Raw genomic sequence first — 23,959 nt, 5'->3', positions numbered from 1 at the left:
AAACAAAAATTACCCTACCTTGTTTGAAAAGTCTCCAAGTTTAATTGTTAGTTTTGTGTGCGGGATAGAGTCGTGTTGTCTTCGGAGGGAATTTGAGCGTCTCTCGTTTCTTCTTCTTCTTTTCCCACCACCCCTCCCATCGGAATAAGGAGACCAACACGATACTGCAATCTTTCCATCACTTTGGCCGTAGCCAGAAAGGATCCGCCGATTCTGTTGCTGCTGCCAGACAATCCTCATAGGAGTAGCGAGCCACCTTTATCTAGCAGCGGAGTGTGTCAGACTGAGTGTTGCGACTGTCATTTATCATAGTCAATATGGAAGGGCTTTTATTGTTGTATATATACATCCACGCCTTGTAAATATACCGTAGGATTTCGTCCTTTTTTTTTTCTTTCGTTCTCTCTGAGTTCTTCTTCCCTTCCTCCTTTTCTAGAGACCATTAATCTTCCAGATCATTTACCGAACATTTGTTAAAGTTAGACTTGAGGCAACAATTCAATTTCTTTGCCGGGAAGACGCTACACGAAAGAAAGTTTGAACTGGTATGGGTAGTGCTTGATTGCCAACTTGTTGACTGATCTGGAGCACTTGTTATATTTAGACTGATAGCAATCATTGCGTCCCTTCTAGCACTACAAATCGGGAATGGCAAGTGCTGATTTCAGCACTGTTTCTTTAATGACAGGAGGAGGAGGGTAAAGAAAGTCACTTTCTCAGAAAAATGAAAGAAATATTCAACAAACGAATTAAAAACGGTTCTAAATATTAGCACAAGAGGGGTTTTTTCTTTTTTGCTTCATCCCCCCCCCCCGATTATCTATTGTTGCCTTTCTCATTTCCATTTGTCTGTTATCGATTTTTTCTTCGTTTTCTCTCATTCTGACTATCATGATTTAATTTGCTCCTTTTTTGCAATCATCCCCTTTTTTTAATTTTTAACAACCCTTCTTTTTTCTTTAATTTTGTCTATCTGTAGAAAAACTTTTTCCAAATTTCATATTAACTTTTATCATTTTCAATTTTTTTTATACTCTCTCTCTCTCTCTCTCCATGTTCTTTTTCAATATCACAGCAAGTTAAAAAAATCGAAATATTTACGTCTATTATTTTATTTATATAATTTTTTAAATATTTATTTGCATTTTATTTTTGAAGCTCTGTTTTTTTTTAATCTTTAATGATATTTTGAGAGAAAGAGAGTACAGAAAAAATTACAATTTGAAAAAAAATATATAATAATTTCAATACAAAAATTAGTAGAATATCAGTTTACTGTTAAGAGAAACGTTACATAACACGCACTGAACAAAGAAATCCAGTACAGCTGAGGCCACAGAAGTTTACATCTTCAACATAAAAATTACAAAAACATTAAACAAAAGCGAACAACTAATTTAGAAAAAAATTCTTACTGACAGAAGTAAATACTTTGCTATTTTAAGTTGTAGCGATATTGAGAAAGATTAAGAAAAAGGAGGAGAGGAGGAAAAAGAGAGAGAAATACAGAAATGGATTCTTTACTTTTACTTCTTAATTTTTTTTTTCTAATTTTATATTAAAATTTTTTCGAAATAGTAAGTTTTTTTTTTTTTCCAACTGAATTTTGTTTTCTATTTTATTATCTTCTCTTTCCTCTCTGTTTGTACTCTGTCTCTTTTACACACCACACACAAGTTAAAAAAATCAAAATCTTTATTTTTTTTCGTAATTTTTTTCTAATATATCTGTTACCATTTAATGACATCAAGGGAGGAAAATGTTAAATTCTGACAGAAAAATTATGGAACAAATTTATAAAAAAATTTATTGATAGAAGTAGAGATTTCAAAGTTTTACACCAATAGAGAGACTGACTGAACAAGATAGAATTACAACCGTTTGGCTATTAGTAATATTTTAAAAATTTTATATTATAAATTTTTCCAAATAGTAGATTTTCTAATAGAATTTTTTCCAAATAGCAAATATTCTAATAGAAAATTTTCCAAATAGCAAATTTTCTAATAGAAATTTTTCTACTTCATCCTCTTCTCTCTCAATATCACTAATTAATGCCGCAAATAATTATAATTTGTGAAGAAAATCGAATTAAAAATTCCTCTCTTGAGTATAATACGCTTTTCATCTACCACAGCGCTCTCCTCTCCTAAGTATTTTCAATGCGATGAGAGAGAGAGATCAAAGACTCCACACAAAAATTAATGAATAGGAATGAAGAGAGAAAACAGCTCGTTTCTACCTAACTTCTTTCATCAGAACAGAAGTTCATGAAAAGAGGATTGCCTTTGTTCCAGTAGAACTTCAGGTCTTCAGGGAGCATAAAATGTAAAATGACGGTGCAAAGTAGGAGTCAAGAATAATTAGGGAATACAGAGGGCTGAAACATTCGTAAAAAAGAGATTATGTGCGCATGTGTGTGTGTGGAAAAATTGTGTTCCCGATTTCTCAATTTCAGGGATGCTTCAATGGGAGATTTCAATGATCTCGATGCTTAAAGATAGAGAACGAGAAAACTATCGCACTTAGAGAGTTTGAGTCTAATTTCTCAGCGAAGATCTAATAAATATTTCCTGTTGGACTAGTCTTTGTCTAAACACACCGAATATAAAGGTCTTCTCTCCAGTAATTACTTCTCAAACATAAAATCGCTTACCCATTCCACTGAGACATTAGTTGGGCTTACACGATAATCACCTTTTCTCCCGTATTTTCGTCCGCAATAAACTTAGGATTAAGGGGTAACTCCTCTTTAATTCTAAGTCATAAAATAGGTCTGGTATTAATTTTTAGCGCGCGCTGGTAAATTACGAAAATAGGAATTACAAATAAATTGACCAAGACACTCTGTTTTTATGGCACTTTCATTGGATTTTGCGTTCCAACGAAGACAATTGCCTGCCATACAAATAGCATTAAGCGTCTTACTTAAAAAACATTCTTTGCCGAGCAGAGTTAAGGAATTTTGTTTTTGCTCTTGGTTTTCGAGATCGTATATTTCTTTCATGAGGATGCTTCTTCTCCACCTCATCCTTCTTTTAAGGAAGTTATCAGGATGAAAACGTCCAAAAAAAACTATGGTTTTTAATCCCCCTTAGAAAGACCTCTTTAATTTTCATTGGTATAGGTATACTATGAAAAGTATACGAATTTTAAATATTCCAGTGGACGGAGCATATTTTGTTAGCAATCAGTCATTAGAAAAATACTTTCATGAGCCAAGATGGATTTATGTTCTACAAACGGAATTCACTACGTTTGATACCGAATACGAATCCACAAATGAAATGCTCATTGATGCAATCACTGAATGACTGAAATTCATTTTCCAAGGAGAATTAAAAATTAAACTCATTTTTCCTAAAAAATCTCCTTTGAAATATCTTTAAATTTCCTTTAAAAATTCATTAATCACCGAAATATTTTAAAATTTAATAGTTTTTGAATTTTTTTTTTCTCTTGAAACTAAATTTTTTATACGAAAGATAAAAAAAAATCTCGGAAGCACTGCACGGATGTTAAGATTTTAAATACAGAAAACCATCTCCCACTCTGTCACGGATGTTAAGATTTTAAATACAGAAAACCATCTCCCACTCTGTCCCTCCCAATGTACACACACACACAAACAGCTGAAGAAGAATAAATCATAGGCCTTTGATTTTCTCGAGGAGGTCCGGGCATATTAAAATAAATTAATATATATTTCTTGGCTTTGGGGCCTTTCTGAGCTTCAGTCCCATCACAACTGCCATAGCATATCTATGGGTCAGTGAATTTGTACAGCCATCCATTTGGGACGGTTGGAGTTCAAATGCCACCAAAGTATCCCTTTTTTAATCTTTTTATTATATATTTTTTAACACGGTACTTAACGATATAGTGGAAAATCATGGCTTTAAGTTGTCATGGCTAGAAGTTATAATTTGAATATAAAATTAGTCCAATTTAAATATGTGCAGTAAATAAACTGGACTGGAATGCCTTTTTTATAGTCGATAAGTTTACCTTGTAAAATTAAGCAAAGCGTTCCGGTTATTAATAAACTTCCTGAAAAGTTAAAATGTTATGATCATCATGGACGATTATAAGTTCGTGCACATTCGTGATTGATCGTGACGAGGAATGTCAGAACCATGAAAACTGATATAAAAATATTCGCGCGTGTTGGATATACTGTTAACAAAAAAAAAAGTTATTTTTGTTATATTAGCTTTCCGTTTGTTTATCTTTTTCTAGTTCGGGTACTACACGTACATATTTTATTTTGCATTACAAAAGATTATAGGAATTCATCGTAGGCGTTTTCATTCATCCTAATGCTGCCGAAGCAAACCTACTCCCCTGGAATACAATTCGGACGACTGCTCTTTAGACTGCTTCGCAAGTAACCTTCACATCATTGCCTGTGTTAAAATGCTTACCTTTCAGTGCTTTTTAGAAGGGGACCAAACATATACTATAAGGGATCAAGTAATATCAACAGAGGTCGTGTATTTCGTTTGTGCTATTGGCTTCCTGAGGTTTTACGTGTCTCTTGTTCGTAATTCATGTTTTCAGTCTTAACGTTTGTGTAAGCTTCCTTTTTTTTTTTTTTTTTTTTTTCCCCTTCTGAAGGTAAGTACGTATAATAGCATATTTTTTCCCCTTCGGAAACCTCCAGTCTAGATTTCTTATTCTTTGATGTTGAAGAACGAAAATTTCTGCAACTTACAAATAGAAGAATATTTATAAGTTTTCAGTGTGAAAAAATTTTAAACCCGGTTGTAAAATATTATAAGAATGTCACAATCTTCAAAGAAATCGAGATAATGACCAACCCTCAATAAAATACTTAATTTGTTTTCTGATTCAGTAACTACAAATAATTTGGAAATGTATACGACTAAAGTTTCAGCAAGCATCTTTGGATGGTGAAAAGACTTATGACGTATAGAAAGTAATTAATTAAAAGTATACTTCTTTCTCATTCAATGGAATGTTTAAAGATATCTCAACTCTGATACTTATCGAAGTTGCCACCAATGGCTGACATGCTGCTTTCAGAATTTGCTGAATTTAGAAGTAGTTATACCGCTCACGAATAGCATTACAGCGAACTGCTTTTAATGTGAAGATATAATCAAAAATTCTTAAGTAATGAAATGAATGCTTTCGATTAATTGGGCAAATGATGTTTATATTCTACTTGATCCACCTACAACTGTGGAATCCGTTGATTAGAATGCACTAGGTGAATCTTAATTAACGGCTAAAACTTAAATTACAAATTAAAACTTCAGAGTTCGAAAAGCAACTGCATTTAACATCATCAGTTAAAGATATTCGTATGGGAATAAAATTTCACTTCGACAGTTCAAATTTTGAAATCCTTCTCCCCTCCCATGAAAGTTTTTCGTTTCATGCCTACTTCTTTATACATCCCTCCTCCCCTATTATCATCATTTTTCTCGAAGTTATAAAACTTAGCCGTGATTTATTTCAAACATTCCCCTCCCCTATTCAAAGTTATTATTGCAGGTGACTAAATCGTCCGTGTTTTTGGCTGCTTGGTTTAGTTTGAGTTCAACAGTTTTTCTTCGTTTATTTTAAAACAAATTTCAATAAACTCCCTTTATAACGCTTGCGCTTCTCACGCTCCTTCTTGTGGTCCCTTTGGTCAATCTATGAACTACCATGCATTTTTCAACGTCTATAGTGCCTTCGTTTTAAAAGCTTGTGTGCAGGTTTTTGAATTGCTCATTAACTAGTGCTTCATAAAAAGTATAATAAGAAACAAGACTGAAAAATCAATAATATCTGCCAAAACATTGAAGAAATATGAAAAACAGCTCCCAGAAAGGAGATTCCGCTTATAACACTTTCCCGGTTATAGTGTTTTCTCAGTTACTCCCCTCAAAAGCGATAGAACGAGTTTATTGTACATAATGATGACAGTAATAAGTAATATACTACATCCTGACTATTTGACTGGAACTTTCGACTTGCATTTTAAGTGTCGGCCGAATACTGAAGTAAGAAAGTATCGTAAAAATGATTGCTTCTCAATTTTTGTCAAGATTTAGGCTATTTGTGGTCTGGACCTTAAGTAACATTTGGGCTCAAATTTTTGAATTTGATATTAAAATTAGATTAAGAATTACCGTTTATATTTTACGATTTCTTAATTAAAATTTTGCTTAATCACCTTTTAGAGCCGACCGGGCTAGCCGAGTGGGTAAAGTACCTGCCCGGCAACCCCAAGGTCGCGGGTTCGATTCCCGCCTCGGGCTCGGATCAAAGTACTGCAAAAACCTTGGGAGGTGCAATATGGCCACAGAAGCCGATGCGCCAACAACTACCAAATCAAAAAAAAAAAAAAAAATCACCTTTTATCTCAATAGAAAAGTTGTTCCCGTCCTCGGTTAAGTTTAGAAATGTCATCGGCGTACTTCTGAAACGAACGTAAGCTTATTTTATTTAAATTTAAAAAATAATAATAACAGGCAGTTGTATGTGAAGATTGACTGATTGATGTATTCACTCTTCACTAGGCGCATTTAACTGTGCAGAACAGCTAACTACGAGAGTATTCTCCACAGCTAAATGTGCTCAAGCTCCAACCGTTGTTTTTTTCCTTTTTGTTTCCACTTCAAAGTTTTATTTTCAAAATTGGAGTCTAGGAGAGGACACTGTCAACAGAAGCATAGTTAGCTTTTTCAACTATAGGTCAAGAGTGAGGGAGCGTCAGAACAACGAAAAGTTGGCCATCGAGATTAACCACGCAGCAGTCGTCCAACCTCAGCAGTAACATTGAGTAACGTGTGGACGATATTAATCGATAGGATCGTCGTATCACATGCGGGAACTCCTTATTACATATCGAAATTGGTGCTGCAGTTTAAATGCAACACTGAACAGCCTGGGTTATTCAAAGATTTGTTCACTGTTTGAGGAGAAGTATTAGAAGACCACAAAATTCAGAGGCAGGAAATTGATTCTGAGTTGCTGGTATGAACAAGAGAAGTCTTCCCTTCCTGGATTGTCATTGGCAACCAAAAGTGGGCAATTACTGGCGCACTATGGCCATAGATGCCAATGCGCCTAAAAAATCCTCAAACAAACAAACAAAAAAAAAAAAACACTTTTCAACACCACTTTGAGCCAGAAACCAAACGACAATCCTTAGAGCAGAGTCGCCCAAACTTTTTAAGACGTTCAAGAGAAAGTCATCAGCATAAAAAATGATGGCCATCTTTTCCGACATAAATATGTAATTTTAATGTGTACAAAAAAAAAAAAAAAACCATAAATTCGGAGTAACGGAAGAATATCCTTCTCCAGGATCAAAATGCGACACTGAAAGCAATTCCAAAAATGGACCGAACTGTGTTTCGCCTTTAGACTTTTAACTTCTTGAAACAGAAACCTGAACGATATTGGAGGGTGGATGATTACTAAGTTTTTGCTGAGAGAGAACTTCCACTAACAAGGAATTGTTCTCTTTGTCATTGTATCAAGGTGGCGTAAAGCTAAAGAAAAAAAAAAAAAAAAAAAGAGAGATTAGATTTAAAAAAATAGGCAAAAAAAAAATAGTAGCACAGTGGTATCGTCACCGTCCTCCCCATACCGGGTGGAAAAGGGCCAGGTTCAAATCACGTCGATGACACACGGAACTTTGGTTTTTTTTTTTTTTTTGTTTTTTTTCCCACTCAGTGGCTGAATTAATCGATCTCAGGCGTAGATAGCAAGGTTTCCCCCCAAGGTTTCGATTTGCTGGACGAAGAACCCGAGGTTTTTCGTCCAGCAAATCGACCAGAGAAAACATGCAATTTACAGACCCAATACCCATGGGTAGCTGAATTGACATTCTGGGTGACCCTAATAAATATTTTAAATCTAAAGAAGATATGTAAAACCACTTACATCATTTTTTAGCTTTTCTAATAGATTTTTGCTAAGGCAAAAATGCAGAACAAACGTTTTCAGTGATCTCTTTTGTTCCTGTAAAGAGGACTGCAAAAAAAAAAAAAAAAAAAAGTAATAAATTAAACAAAAAAACTTGCTCTATTACACATAGGTTAGGATACATTAAGATTGAAAAGAAATAAACATAATTATGATCCAATATCAATACAACTGCTATCTAAATTCAATTGAATGTAAAAAAAAAAAACAAAAAAATTGAATGTAGTAAGCCTATAACTAAACGCATCATTTTAAACCAATGGTTCTTAGTGTGGTGTGCGGACTGTTCCAAAATTTTCCGTTATTCATCACTATAGCTTTTTTCTTTCCTTCTTAGTGCAATAACAAGTGGTGGGATGGGTGGCCCATGGGCCACCAAATATTTCTTCCTTTGAATACCGAACGTACTGACACTTTTTCTAACATCATTTTTATCTGAATTAGATAAGATCACTCTCATTAACTATAAAAAAATGTATTTTCGAGGAGTGGATACAGGATCTTGTATACCTTCTGCAGCGGCACAGAAGTGTCTCACCCATTGGGAATCGATCTTAGACAACAATAATATTGCTTATGTAATTTACACACACACTGGCCAAACAAATACGAACCTTTGCACTAAGACAGCTAGACAGAAGAAATGCAAATAAATGTAAAGAAAACTCTGAAGTGAATGATGACGTGTTGTATTGCTGAGTATAAAGAATGCACAGGCTGTTCGGCTGCAGTAATCTGAAACTAGAATGTGGGAAAGCGCGTGATCTATCAGACTTTCAAAAAGGTCTTATCGTTAGTGCAAGTTTAGCAGGAGCCGCGATTTAAGAAACGAAAAATATAACTGGTTTTAAAAAAAACATTCAGCTCAAAGATTTTTAAAGACTTGAAAGCAAGCGGTTCTTCCACATCTCAAAGGCGTAAATGTGGAAGAAAAACAATACTAAGAAAAGCAGTATTTTTCTGCTACATTTAAACTAGAGTGGTACAGTACAGTCTGTACGGAAAAATAGGACACAATGTTCTGCAAAAACACATGAATTCGGCCAAGCTCAGAACTGCCGTATTTCGACCAGTACCATGCAAAGAGAATTGAAGAAACGGGGTAATGGCAGTAGCCTGCTTATTTGGAACATTCGGCGTATACATTGTTGGACTTATACATTGTTTCAGAGAAAAACAGTAGCCTGCTTATTCGGAAGCCATTGTTTCAGAGAAAAACAGAAAAATCCACTTGCAGTAGTGCCTCGAACGTTGTGATTGAACAATGGAAGAAAGTCATGTGGTCAGAAAATCAATACACTTTGTTTTGTACTGATGGTAGGCAGAGAGTGTGGCGAGAATTTTACGAAACGATGGACCTTGCTTGCTTTGTTAAGACAACCCAAGCATCTGGAGGTGGTACCATCGTATGGGGAAAGTTTTATTGGCACAATGACTTGGTCCGTTGATACCAGTGGAAGGTCGAATGTCATCCAGGGAGTACCTGAATTTTTTTATCAGATCTGCTGCACCCTGCAATGTTACACTTTTATCTCGAAGGTGATGGCCACTTTATGGATGACAATCCAACAACACATCGTGCAAGAATGGTTAGGAGAACATGACACGGATTTCCACCATCTTCCCTGGCTTCCATATTCATCTGATTTCAATCCTGTTGAAAATGTGTGGCATATGCTGGAGAGCTATTAGGCAATGAAGTCCTTTTCCTTCAACTCTGTAGTAGCTACGCGATATTTTGCTGGAAGAATGGTTACAATTAGATCAAAACGCATTAAAACACTTCATAGAATCAATGCAGCGCCGCACACTTCCTATTATTCTAAACAAAGGTGGTCCTATTCGATACCAAATAAAGGTTCGTAATTTTTTTGCCAGTGTGTTTATATCCATTTGTTGCACGCTTTCGGTCCAGTAATTTTGTTTTATTTATTTATTATTATTTTTTAAATTTATTTATTATTATTTTTTATTTAAACGGCATAACAAATCTCTATTATCATTGGCTATCATCCTATGTTAAAACTGATCAACAAAATGCTTTCGGTAATAATAAATTATCATTGTCTTTTACCATAAAATATGGTGCACCTTAGGAGTACAACTTAGGACCACTTTTATTTATAATTTATGTTAATGATTTATCCTACCGAATTAAAGACTTAACATGAATTTTCTAGATTATGTTGACGATCTTAAGTTTCTTAGGATTATATATGCTAAAAATGGTTCAGATCTTCAAAACGTCCAGTTTCACACTGGCATTTGAAAACGACTAATCTATTAACATGACTAAATGCCACACTAACTTTTGCATATCCAGGCAAACAAATGTGAATAAATAAATACATAACTTTTTTTATATCAAATTCAATTACGTTGTATAATGAGATCCTGTAACTTCAGTATCGCCCTCTCCTCTTTTCCTGTCCTACTAATATCAATAAGACTCTCAGTTCCGTTAACTTTATTAAGTTAGGCTTTCTCCACACCTAAGAATCCTTTTACGTTTGTATATATCTCTAATTTTTCCAGTGGTGACATAAGCCTGTCCGGCGTATTCTAGTTACATATCCAGTTAGACACAGCATAAAAGAAATTTTTATTCTGTGTAAAGAAATATTTATGTGATTAGATAAAAACGATTACACTAATCTGCATTTTGAAAAAAAATCATTGATGTTTTCTCAGAAAAGGGTGTTTCTGAATCATTTTCTAATGCTTAATTCAAAACTGACTTCAGTTTAAAAATCACGGAAGAAAGTTTGATTTTTCACAAATTTTTATTAAATTTGGCAGAATTTGTGTATTAAAATTATAACAAAATGCTACCTTTACCAGACTTTTATATTTAAATACATGTTGAAAACACTATTAAAAGGAGCAATGTGGTAAAAAGTCCACTAAACACTCATCTCTCATATTTTAAAAGCTGATCTACGATGGGTGAAATTTGATTTTCTTGTAGATCCTTCTATTTTACAATCCCTCTTCAGCATCCTGCAATAGTCAGCCATAAGGTTGACATACATTCTACCTCCCCTGGTATCTGATCTCCACCTCTTTAATGTCCTAGTGAAACCTCTCACCCTGTTCTTCACTAACACGTCCTAGATTTTCTGGGAAGTAGTCGACGTGGAAGTGTAAAAAATGTACCATGACACTCATGTTGCAGCTTCTTGAAGTTTGCTAAAATATTTTCAACTATATTCTTGTAGCTTGGATCCTTGTTGTGCCCTAAGAAGTTCTCAACAACAAACCTGAAGGTAATCCATGCCTTGTTTACCTTTTTTTTTATTCATAGTTCTCTCAAAATCTCAGACCCTCGTCAGTTTGTGAATTTGAGGTCCAAAAGCCTACCTTGTTTTTGCTTCTCTTGGGTGATCGATGGGAATTTAGTACAAAGGTAGTTGAAGGAGGGACCTTCCTTAGGTAAAACTTTCACAAACTGTTTCATCAAATCCACTTTGATGTGCTAAGCGGAAGGAGGACAGTTTTGGGGTCTATCAGTGGTTTATGAACTATGTTCTTTGATCCAGACAACAAACTGCCCCTCTTTGGCCAGACCTTGACATTCTACTGCTTACTCCTTGCCCGATTGTCCCACTCACACAAAAAACAAGGCATTTTTGTGTAGCCAGATTTTTTTTTTTTTTTTAATTCCTCTTTGATGGGTCAATAAAGTCTCCACTGTGCAGGATTGTAACTAATTCCTAAATAGTTCATTTAGTCATTTATATTAATGCAAAAAAAAAAAAAAAAACAGAATCGGCCTCAGAAAAGTAGGAGACTAGTTGTCGTGCTCTCTGTCTGTACCATGAGAAAAATGTCTCATGTGATTTTTTGACTTACGTTTAGAATTAAGGAGTTTTGTAGATTCCTTTGGTAATTTTAAATCTCTTAACAGAACATTGAGCTACAATCCTACACACTGTGTAGAACTTTAACTCAATGACCGTGTAAAATTAACAGTTGAGGGTTGGATTTAAATGTTTCCAGACATGTAGACTTCCATTTCATCTTCAGAAGCTTCACTTTCAACAGTCCCTGTTGCTACATTCTCTAATATAAGTGAAAGGATAGAATCGGCAAGTTATCTCCACGTGGGATTGGTCTAATGGCAGATGGATATTAGGATACAGAATGCCCTTCTTATTCTTTGCATTGTATCCCTCTACATTAACTAAGCAAAAGTAGCACTCATCACAGTGGCTTGTAAGCTGCCGTCAAAGCATGGGAATTGCATATGACATAACCTTTTTGATCATATTTCCATAATCTCAATGCTTCAACACAGGTTCGGAAAACTTTAAGTAGAGCCCATTGTTTATCTTGGTCACCGATTTTCACTCCAAAAGAAGCACAATAACATTTCTGAAATCATCGTTAAAAACAGCTATTAGTTTACAAACATCGAAACCCATGCAGAGTGGTGTTATTACTGGAAGCATTATAAATTGCAACCACTTATTAAACGGAAGACTGATAAGCGATTATATTTTCTAATATATAAAGATTAATAATTTGATTCAGAACGTTTCATTACTTAAATATATTTCTTTTCGTGTTCCTTTTAAAAATTATTTGAATAATTATTTCTTTCATATTATTTTAATATAGAGTACGGGCACCTGAGTTCATTATGAAGTTGCACCCTTTATGGATTGTCCTTCATTCCAAAATAAGATTAAATCGTTGTAAATTATTTTTTAAACTGTTTACCTTCGAATTTAAATCATGCATATTTTCATTTGTTGTAAACGAAGCCATACAGCTCTGCAATGTAATCAAATATAGTAGGAGCGTAGAATAAGAACCGTGCAGTAGGAAGGACGCCTCAGAACTACATTGAAACAAAATCAATCCAATGTAGATTTCGAACTCTTGCAGTGAAAGGAGCATTATCGTAAAATAACGCAAATTTGACTCTCGACCTTTACTGCGAAAAGGTCGCAGTAAAGGTCTTTTACCTTACGGTGAAAAGCAAACCACGGCTTTCCTTATGACGGAGAACTCTTGCAGTTTACACCGTAAGCTCCTTTGTTTCTGGATTGTAATAGTGGAACCACGATTCATCTCTGAATATTCAGAAACTGCATTAACATGGATAACTGAATCACATCAAATAGGGATAGCCGACGATGGCCATTCTGAATACAGGGCGTTCATGTCCAATTATCCCTATTTGATGTGACTGAGTATAGGCTGTTTTGAAGAAGCATGTTTTGGTGTGCCTCAGGTACTCCAAAAAAAAACCTTGTACCGGAATTCCTTCAGCAATAAAACATTGACCACTAGTGATAGATAATTTGACATGATTTTCATGTCGACCGAGGTTGCTTCTTAAGTCCTTCTTCTTCCAAACAGATAATAACATCTGCTTTGTTCATAATTAGGTTATTTTTTACACTTACCACAATTGAACAGTAGGCTGCCTTTTGAAGCTAAGAAAAAATTGTATGGAAACCAATCATGAAGGACAACCAAAATCAACATTAAATTATGTGATAAAGAGAGATAAGTAAAAGAGGAGAGGTCACCAATTTTAAGGTCATTCAAGGTCATCTAGCTTAAAAATTACGTAGAACTCGGTAGAAGGAACAGTTGTGTCTTGTATGCAAACCTCTACTGGTGCCAAGAATATTATTAATAGAAAATAAAAAACAGTATTCGGAACTTGGGAGGGTGGGGCAATATATTTATATATTTCAGATAACGGCGCATGTTCTTTTATTAACCTTAATGTTCTATCTTTGACATGACCCGCTTAAAGTGATTGTAGTATTTAACAAGTATAGTAGTTACTAGCGAGAGCACCAGCTGTTACGGGAGACACCAATTCAGGTAGTAATACGAGCAATGCAATAAATCCTGTTAATACAATAAAAAGTGGAATTTAATCATCTCGAGTGTTTCTAAATGAGCACAGGATGCGAACATTGTCTGCGTTCAATTTATTCAAATGTGTAGTTCAAGAACCTTCCCAAGGCGTGTACCAAATGACAGCAGATCTTTGTTCTCTGTCTTGGGCTGATTGTCAAATAGAATTTTAAATTGGGTCATTACGATTTTCTTGGGACTGTTTGGTGATGTCATACGCACGATGACCAACCATCAATCGTGTCGTCTGTCTTCCTGTCTGCTGATTATGCGACCTATTCGGAACACGTCTTTCACATCCGGTGAATTGCGAAGATATCGTGATAATTATCAATTGAACTGTAGATTGTGTGGTCACTTCCGGCCCAGACTTTCTGTGAGACACCTTCCTCGTCACACTTCCACTCTACCCTTTCGTCTCGCTTAATCGTACCGTGATTACGTCTGTTAATAGGACAACTATCTTTAGCATCATCTGGCGTGTTGGCGGAATCCATTGTGGGAAAACAACTCCTCATCGCCCGCAAATGAAACTGCTCACCAGGTGGCGTAGTGGGAAGTTTCGTGTGTTGATTAACGCTGACGAACTAAATTCAAATTCTCATCTGAATCGTAATGGCAAGCATTACATTGGTTTGGACGGTTATGAGGATTTGATTAGTGATTTGCTTCATTGACTTGTGTCCAGATAGCGAGCTAAATACCTGGATGTTGGGTCGACAAGGGGGTGAGAAGAAATAAGTGGAGCAGAACTGTGTCGTCGATAATTTTAGGCTTATCATCCAAACTGACCAGTGTGGGAAACGATAAACAATACAGCTACACGTGATACGGAAAGAGATAAGAAGTAAATTAAGAAAGGAGGAAGTTAGGAGGGACAATACATCTTATTAGATACGAAAGAATATTTCATTACAACAGCCATTAAATATTTGGTGTTTCGGTGTTCTCCCGTTCCTCAAGAGCAGAACTCTGAGATTCGGAATCATTAAGAATAAAGAGAAATATTTGGGCTCATAACGTTGATCTTTGTATTGCTTCATTCTGTCATCTGGTTCTCTTATTCCAACTGTAAGCACCACTTCCAAGTATACTAAAAGACATCAATGAATTGGCTTGTGTAACCTCTAATACAACTTTAGGTGTTGATAACATATTTGTTTAGTCTTTTAATGTCCTTTACCTGCATCCCCGCATAGAAATAATCAAAACGTTAGCCATGCCCTATTTCAAATGACTGCAAATCCTATTTTAACTGAAATTAACCTTACTCCAGATAAAATTCTAAAGGACACTTTTTCATAAATTTAACCATGTTCAAAATGACAAACTCTTCCTTTAAGTGCACTGTGTTATAAATAGGAGTATGCAAATTAACAACAGATTTCAAAAAATAACGGGTTATTTAAAAGGTACATTAGTTTCAAAAACTTAACAGTCACGAAAAGTAGACTATCACGGGAACTCGTAGGAATATTTGACTCCAGTTCCATAACTAGATCATCTTTAATGAGTTGAAATAGAAAATAAACAATTAAGGTAAAAACGATAGGGATACACTTAAACAAATCGCAGAAGATTACACACTGGTCAAGAGCGAAGTCGTGACTGTGGACTGAATTGTAGACAAAGGAGGGAGGGTATGCTCTCCCCGATGCAAAATACGACTCACAGATGCTGATTGCTGCTAATGAGACTATGAAGGGGGCAATGATTACACTGCTCACCAGGTAGGGTAATGGGGGGAGGGTCAATGAGAGTAATTATAAGCTTCAGACCATCCCCTTATTCTAAGACTAACCCAAGAGTACGCCTTATAGGAGATCAGTAGGCAGATCGCATTGGCCATGCCATTCGGATAATGGCGCTCATATCCAGATAGTAGTCAACCAGTCTGGGGCGATGCTGCTTGACATTATCAACCTATAAGATGAAAATGCCTAATATTGCACCTGCTTAAGGTTTCACGTAGGGGTAAAGGATGTCAGTTCCATACTTCTGTGTCCCCCCACCCCCAAGCTGGAAGCAGATAAAGGACGGAATGTCCATCCAAAGAGATGTCTGCTCAAACCGAGGCAATTCTTCCAATAGATGACCCTTTCTATACCGTTATTGGAGGGGGGGGGGAATGCTGTCCGCGGTTCCCTCCAGATCAATATATGTTTCGAATCCTCTGTAGAATAAATCTGGACTTTTCTGAAAAAACAATACACACCGTCACGATCTTTAGATCCATGTAACATGCTGTCTGCACAAATTCAGACGACCTCTCCTGTGATATGGAATGAGGACAAGCGCACACCATCGGTCGCTTTGCACACGCTACCGTGCTCCTCCTTCATACAGTAAAAACAACTATGAGGTCTAAACGCAGTTTTAATGCGTTTGGACCTCATGTTTTGTCAACCTGTCTTTGTACCAGCAGTTGAGGATATCTCTCTTTTGGTTGCTGTCCTGGTTCTACTTCTCCCATGTCTTCTGGTACCAGTCGCTGACTCTTGGCGTCTTCGAAGTCTGTGCACAATCGCCCGAATAACAGTCAACTATCTGTTTACATCTGCTTGAGGGTAATCAGCCTCAAGCCTGTCAACTGGACTTCCAGTGCTAACATTTTGGCGGACTGCTCCTTTTAAACAGTCTTAACACATTGGCAGCTATGGCGTGACTGAGTAGTTCACTGAAAGGAGAAATTTCGTTTTGCTGTCCGCTTCCACATAAAGTGCACTTGTAGCCTAACACTGTTGAGATGGGTCAAAAGGCACATTGTAGTATGTGAAATCAAAGCCATATTTTGGGTAAGTAATGATCCGTTCATTATATGGGTACAATAAATGAGAAAAATATTACAAAGTAGATATGTTGCTTAAGATTTGGAAACCAGTGTGGTATTCTTTCTAATACCGCAGATGGATTGGGAATCGGAAGACAAGTAATTCACCAGAAGAAGCATAAAAGTCCAAAGAGGAAAGTAGCTTCCCAATTGAAAAAGACTAGACAGATACAACTGGATGTGAACTTGCTTAGAAAATCTTTGACAATCCGATCAAATGTCTTAGAAACATCAAAAGTATCTGTCAGAATTTCTACAAACTTTTCACGAACAGATTTCGATTATCTTTGAGATGGGGAATTTGACACACAAAATTCTATTTTATGTAATTTATTTATTGGGGTCGTTTTATAATATTAACTTCCTTTTTTGCGATTTAATTAAAATATTTTTACAATTTATTTAACATTTAATTATTTAACAATGCATTGTTGTTTGTTTTAATACAGACTAAATTCATTTTAATAAAGTTAACTTCATTAATAATTTTATTTAATTCTTACTCTATTAGATATTACTAGGATACTGCATAACATGCTCTCTATACGCAACCTCTGTGCCAAATCATAATTACAATATTAACTATTCTTCAGAAAGGTTCTGGTTCAAATCCCGTTAACTTATTTTCTTGCTGTAAAGGGTTGATCGAAACATTATAACTGATCTTTCGTGAATTAATAATAATAATAATCGTGGCTATTAGATAAGTTATAGAATATCTTAAATACCGCTGTGATTGGACTAAGTTCAATAGCAAAGCTCGTGGCTATTACTAAAGACTGACACTAATTAAATTAAATTAATTGAACTGGAGTCATATTTTGTGGTTAGAATTTCCGTTATCAAAACGGAATAACATGAAAAATGTATGCATATTTCTTCTGCATTTTCTGTTACTTGCTAATGGGGGCGCTATTATGTCTCCTCACACACACAACACGCAAATCGAAATAGGGACAACAACGAGTCCATACCTTCGTGTTTCCAACAGAGTTTAAATGTGCAGTTGCACAAGTTAGACATACCGCCGTTCAATACGATCTCTCTCTGTTCCAGCAGTTTTCGTCAAAATTGATTTCGGAGATATTTCATCCAGAATTTTCCTGCGCACGTACCGGGAAAAGAAAAAAAAAAAACCAAGCTATTGCCTTAAATGTACTAGCCACACTGGCAAAACTATCCACGAAACACGGTTTACCATTGTATCAACCGATGTATCAAACAGAAAGGCAGTAAAGCTAATCCCAATATTGGCTCGGTTTTTTAATCCTTTAAGTGGACTAGAAGTTGCTAGACGTTCACTCCCTCAAAGAAGAAATATCTGAAATCATTGTAAATGATTTAACGCTATTGAAAGTTCCAATTCAGAAGCGCAGGATTGCGAATAAAGCCGTTAGTTTTTCTTTCAAAGATCCACTTGCAGCAAACCCAACATTATTATAAATTCTAAATATAGGTGGAATATGATTAATTCGAATGACCTGTAGAAAACGTGACTACTAAATACGATAAATATTTGTATTGAAGATTTATTGTAAACTACTGACTTGGTTGTCGTGCCAGAGTATAAACAGAAAATTTAATTTTTTTAAAACCATATTGAACACAATTGTTCGGACAAATTGCGATAATTTATAAACCTTCACTATTAAATGTAGCAAAGATTTATAAATACTTTTTGAATTACTTGATTTACTTATTCCTGATTTATCGGATAAAACAAGTTGATGTTGACTACTAAATTTTTCTTCATCATGGTGTTATATATCTTTTCTCATTACTTCCATTAGTACGTCATCCTGAAAAATATGTCATTAAAAGCATGCGTGATCAATCAGAGTATATAATCCTACAAAAGTGATTGAAAAATGTAATAATGAGAAACATGGACGTCACCACCAGCGCGGGGGGGGGGGGAAGTTAGGCTATATCAATCGCTATCAGATCTATGGCCCGTCTTAAAATTTATAATCATCTTCCCTAAAATACAGTAAGTTTAAAATAAACAGAATAACGTCTTTTAAATCTTTTCCCTCTCATATGCTGTCGATGTACCCAATCTCCCCCCAAAAACTACTACAGAATAAAAAAATTGAAATATATTTTTTACTTTTTTTTTAAATTTAAGGTTCTTATTCGCTTTTCAAATAGAGTGAAACCTCACTAATTCAGGTCCTGCATAATTCAAACAAAAGGAAACATTAAATTCAAATGAAAATATTAAGGCATTGCTACTGTCAGATAAAGTGGAGTACATCCCTTTTAATTTTAGCAAGCGACGTAGGAAATATTAAGTGCCTTTTCTTTACCACCCAAATACAACAGCATTCAAACGAACTATCGATAAGAGAACATACTCAGTTGTAAACATTCGTATAGTTTATTTATTTATTAAAATCTTTCCATCTCTCTGACAGTGATAAGGACACAAGAGGTGAAAAGATAGTGGTCAATATTAAAAAACGTAACATAAAATTCTATTTACAACTGGAATGAAACTGGAAAGACGTAAAGCAGAGTCCAACAGTAAGTGCATGGAAAAGGGTATTGGAGGTGTTTCTTATTGATTTAAGCGGAATCTAAAATGAAGAGTGTCAAAGCAAGTAGCACAACGGTGACGAAAAGGGTATTAATTTGGTGATGTAAGAGGGTGGCTAGGGAAGATGAAGCTGAATATATCATATGGCAACGGAAAAAGAAATAGCAACAGCATTTCATGAAGAAAACATTTTTGGTGAAAAGAGAAGAAAAGAAAAAATGTTAAATTACACAAAACCACAAGCTGCCTTGATACTCTAATTAAATTTGCTAATTCTGAATGGGAATTCACAAAAGCGTTTTGCACTTTAACTGAAGTTTATTCTTTAAAAAATAACGTATTCTATTTTATTTCAGTTCAGTTTTGTTTTGAATATACGCAGTTTCATAAAATTTTCCTTTTTTTTAGGTCATGTTTATCACAGAACAAATCGGCTTGTTTTCATAAATTACGACATTTCAACAATTTACATATGATTACGAGATGTGGCAATAAAGTTCCCAGACTGGTGCAAAAAAAAGAACAAAGTGAAGGAGCTCAAAATGGTTTTATTTTTACCCAAGGTAATCTGATTGAATATACTTATTACACCGTTCTAAAAGTTTCTGAAAAGAGTCAGCGAAGGCGTTCATAGAAATGATGTTCAGTTCGGCGGTTACGTTTTTATTTGTCCTCAACGTCCTGAAATCTCTTTGCTTTGGAAGTTTTCAACTTGGGAAAAAGGAAGTAGTCCGACGGTGCCAGATTGGAAGAGTAAGGTGGATGGTTGATCTGTACAATGCCATGTTTTGTCAGAAATATTGTTTTCACAAGTGCGAAATGGGCGGAGGCATTGTCGTGCAACAAGAGCCAGCTACCTTTCTCTCAAAATTGCAGCCTCACCGGGAAATGCGCTTCAGTAGTCTTTGAAGCACCTGTGCGTAGAATGCAAAATTGATGCTCTTCCCCTCAGGTTCAAATTCCTTGTGAATCGTACCCCATTTTTCTAAAAACATGAGCAGCATCATCTTGATTCTGGACTTTTGTAAACGAAACTTTTTTTTTTTTGGGCGTTGGTGATGATTTTGAAGTCCATTGCATGCTCTGACGCTTCGTCTCTGGGCCATACTGAAACACTCATCTCTAGTGACAATACCGTTGAAGAAATTAGGATAGCCTTCACAAATCTGGATGAGATTTCGGATGATGACACTCTTCGTTGCTTCTGTTCATCCGTGAGGCTGTGTGGTACAAATTTTGCACAGACCTTCCTTTTCCCTAAATCTTTATGCAGAATTGCATTTCCTTTGCACGAATCATCTCTTTATTTATCCTTCCATCATATCCTCAACAAATAACCTAGTCCCATATCCTGATGATAGACATAACATACGGAGAACATCTATGGAACAATGGACACTTCTGTGGAAAATGCAAACAAATAACAAGCTATTTCAAATAAAACCTGAACCACAATTATGGACTTCTAGCCTTCGGAAAAATAGAAAAGAAGAAGTAATCTTAGCCAGAACTCGTATAGGTCACACTCACCTCACACATCTCTATCTGCTTACAGGAAATGATCCTCCGCAGTGTGCACACTGCTCGCAACCACTTACAGTAAAACATATACTCCTTGAATGTAACTTGTTCAGCAATGCCCGACGAATGTCTTTTAGTTTCATTTCAGATCTACAGCAACCTCTCTGAATTCTTTTTCTATATAAAACAAATAAAAATGTATGACCGTTTCTAACTGCCCACCATGCAGTTATCATAAGTAACTCGATTAATTTGGAAGGCGCAATATGGCCTAAGTAGCTCTTGCGCCAGAAAACACCACAACAACAACATCTCTTTATTCGTATACTGTATATATCAACAGCCATCATTCTGAAGGGTCACCCAACGATCTCTTGCCACAATTTCCAAAACTTTTGCAACTCTGTCCTCATTTCAAGAAGCTGACGGACACCCACTTCTTGGGTCATCGCGAACATCCTCACGTCCACCTTTGAACCGCTTATACTATTCAAACACACTGGTACGATTTAACGTTTCATCATCATAAAACAATTTTTAAAACATTTCACACGATCTGTTGCAGAATTTTCCCGGTTTAAAGCAAAATTTGATATTCATTCGTTGTTTCATTGCGAAATCGTGACACAGATTGTTAACGTTACTAAAACGAAATTGGTTGTTACTTGCAACCTGTCAACCTACTGGACAATCTCTGTACCACTATCTATTGCAGGAAGTTTGAACTACAACACACCGCTTCGGTTTATTTTCAAACTCATCGAACATAACAGCACCAGTCCGGGTACTTTTTTTCCACACCTCGATGGTCTATAATTCAGACACCCCCAACCCCAAATTAGTTCGAATTAGTGAGGTTTTGCTGTAGTTACCATTGCTAGTTATCAAGCATTAGTTACCATTACAGACTAGTAATACGCAACAGTGTAATTCATAATTTGAGTAACAGATGGTGTAATGTGTCTAGCTGAAAGAATATCAACAACAAACAGTAATTCAAAGTTGCGATGATTTTTCCGGGCTTCATGCAAAAAGAAATTCAGCACAGCCATTTGAAATATAATTCTGAAGGAAAATATGATACCATTTAGTATGGTGAAAACTGTTTGTGCTAAGCCACAAAGTAGAAAGACAAGTCTTGATTTTAGTGTGTAAAATGTCAGCAACGACTGCAGCACAAGTTCACGTAAAAATATTCTGTATCTTACATGGCATACACAATGAATAAAAGTTTAAGATTCCTAACTTTTCGATCACGTTTATTTATCAAAGTGTTGGACTTGTTTAATAATATGTCGCTGATGGAATCCTTGGAATACGTCGATGGTCAAAAAGAAATAACACTGTAAAAATATTGATCCCCGATGATGGAATGAAAGAAAAATTCAATGAAGATAAATAATAATCACTAATTGGAAATTTATTCTTTTATTTTTTGCGTGAATTTTTTTCCTATGTTTTTTTTTTTTTCCTTTTGTGTTATTAGAACATAAAGAAAGCTGTTTTTCTTTTTTTTTTTCGGTAATAAAAAATACACAAAAAACTTAAGCCAAGGATTCAAATAGCATTAATTCTTATGCAAGCTATTTTAATGAAAATATTGTCCAAGCAGAATAATAATAAAAAAGGGGAAAAAAAAAAAAAAAAAAAACTCTTGGGTTGAGTGCATACCCTCCCTTCTACCACCACCACCATCTCTTTCGTTTCTTTTCACATTTCACTACGCATGTGCCAGCTTAGAACTAAACACTCCTGCAAGCGGGAGGTCCCAGGAGAATATTTTTTTTCCTTTTTTTTTTTTTTTTTTTTTTTTTTAAATACTAAATGGTTCTCCTTTGATGTAGACGAAAGAATGCAACTCCGGGATTCAAAAACTATAACAAAAAAAAAAAAAAAAAAATCAAATCACAGGTGCAAATTGAGTTAAAGCTTTACAAAGAGCAGATTAGAGACATTTCCCATTGTCTGCATTTTAACACATTCGGTGGAAGATATTGCAATTATAACAAAGTAAATAGGAGCAGAATACTAACGTGATGTAAAAACACCTAGTAGACACTAATTATAAAAATGTTTCATTTTATGGTAATTCATTTTATAAACAGTTTAAATTATTCGCAACCAATCTGGCTGCATTAAATGTATTCGTTTTTGAAGTCTTTTTTTTTTTTTTAATCTCTACCGTTGCATAACAAAGTTATTTTTCTAGTCCCTAAGCCTTGTCTACTTTTTAGATACAATTGTTTATTTATAACCATATTTCTGTGCGCTGGTAAGTAAATTAGCAATTAAGGTAAGTTAAAAATGATTGCTATTGGTAAGTTCAATTAAAATTTTTAATAAGTCAACAATTGTTGCTTTGGCACAGTAAGCTATTGGTTAGATTAAATGGTGTAAATTTAAATTATATTTTTATGCAGTCCTAGTACAAATCTAACAGCGACGTGTAACCCCATAAGCTCTATAAGCAACAGGTCAGTTTTTTCAACATCATTGACCTGACATGATCCAGTTATCTTTTAGAGAAACAAAAAGCACCCTTCATATCTTTAAAACAATTTTTCCCTGAACAGCAACCATAAAATCTCATGCCTCGTTAAAAACCTAAACTCTTTAACATTCTGCACACATTTAGAAACGGCAGTAACATCCTCTTATATTTCTCCTACTTTAATTTCATTCAAAAGCCATCAATCATCTTCCCGTCTTCCTGATATTGTAGACGGACGCTCAGCAAGACGCTAATCTCCATTTTGAACCGGTAATTTTACCGAAGACAAACTTTTCTTATTATCATTCAAGAAGTTGTCTATTTTGAGAATCGGCGAACACCTTGTGTCGTGATGTAGTTCATACGTTGCGGATGAAGGCAGAAGTGGATGGTGGGGGAGGATGTGGGGGGAAAGGCTAGCTAGAGGACAAGGCAACATATCTTCGCAATCACATTATTAAATTATCTCTTATCGCTGTTGGGAGCGGAAGTGAAACCTGTTTAGCAGAGATGTTTTTGCATGATAGAGGAGGGTAATGTTACTTTGAGTAATCTTACGATTGGAATGACGAACGCAGTCTCTTCATATTCACCACAGTTCTCTGCGTGGGTAATGCTAAGTGATACTTCGGGAGAGAGAGAGAGGTATCACACAATGTCGTGCATCTAACAGGTTTAAATAACAAACAGAATATCTCGTCTAAGTTCGTAACAGATACTATATGTCCATCGCCTTATTTTCATGTAACAT

General features: G+C 35.4%; 1 long non-coding RNA gene across 1 annotated transcript in view; it reads right to left on the bottom strand.

Annotated features, from left to right (window-relative positions):
• Nucleotides 1-7,992, bottom strand: part of LOC150082883 (uncharacterized) — a 110,883-nt gene extending 102,891 nt beyond the window's left edge. Inside the window, exon 1 of the long non-coding RNA XR_016547198.1 lies at nt 7,906-7,992. This is a non-coding gene — a long non-coding RNA (uncharacterized LOC150082883). The remainder of the gene's footprint in view (nt 1-7,905) is intronic.
• Nucleotides 7,993-23,959: the final 15,967 nt, after the last annotated feature.

The sequence above is a fragment of the Mastigoproctus giganteus genome, chromosome 7 (assembly GCF_048544385.1).
Source record: "Mastigoproctus giganteus isolate SK-2022 chromosome 7, ASM4854438v1, whole genome shotgun sequence".
NCBI classification, from domain to species: Eukaryota; Metazoa; Arthropoda; class Arachnida; order Uropygi; family Thelyphonidae; genus Mastigoproctus; species Mastigoproctus giganteus.
Note: the sequence above shows the minus strand (reverse complement) of the source record. Positions and strands in the feature narration are given on the sequence as shown.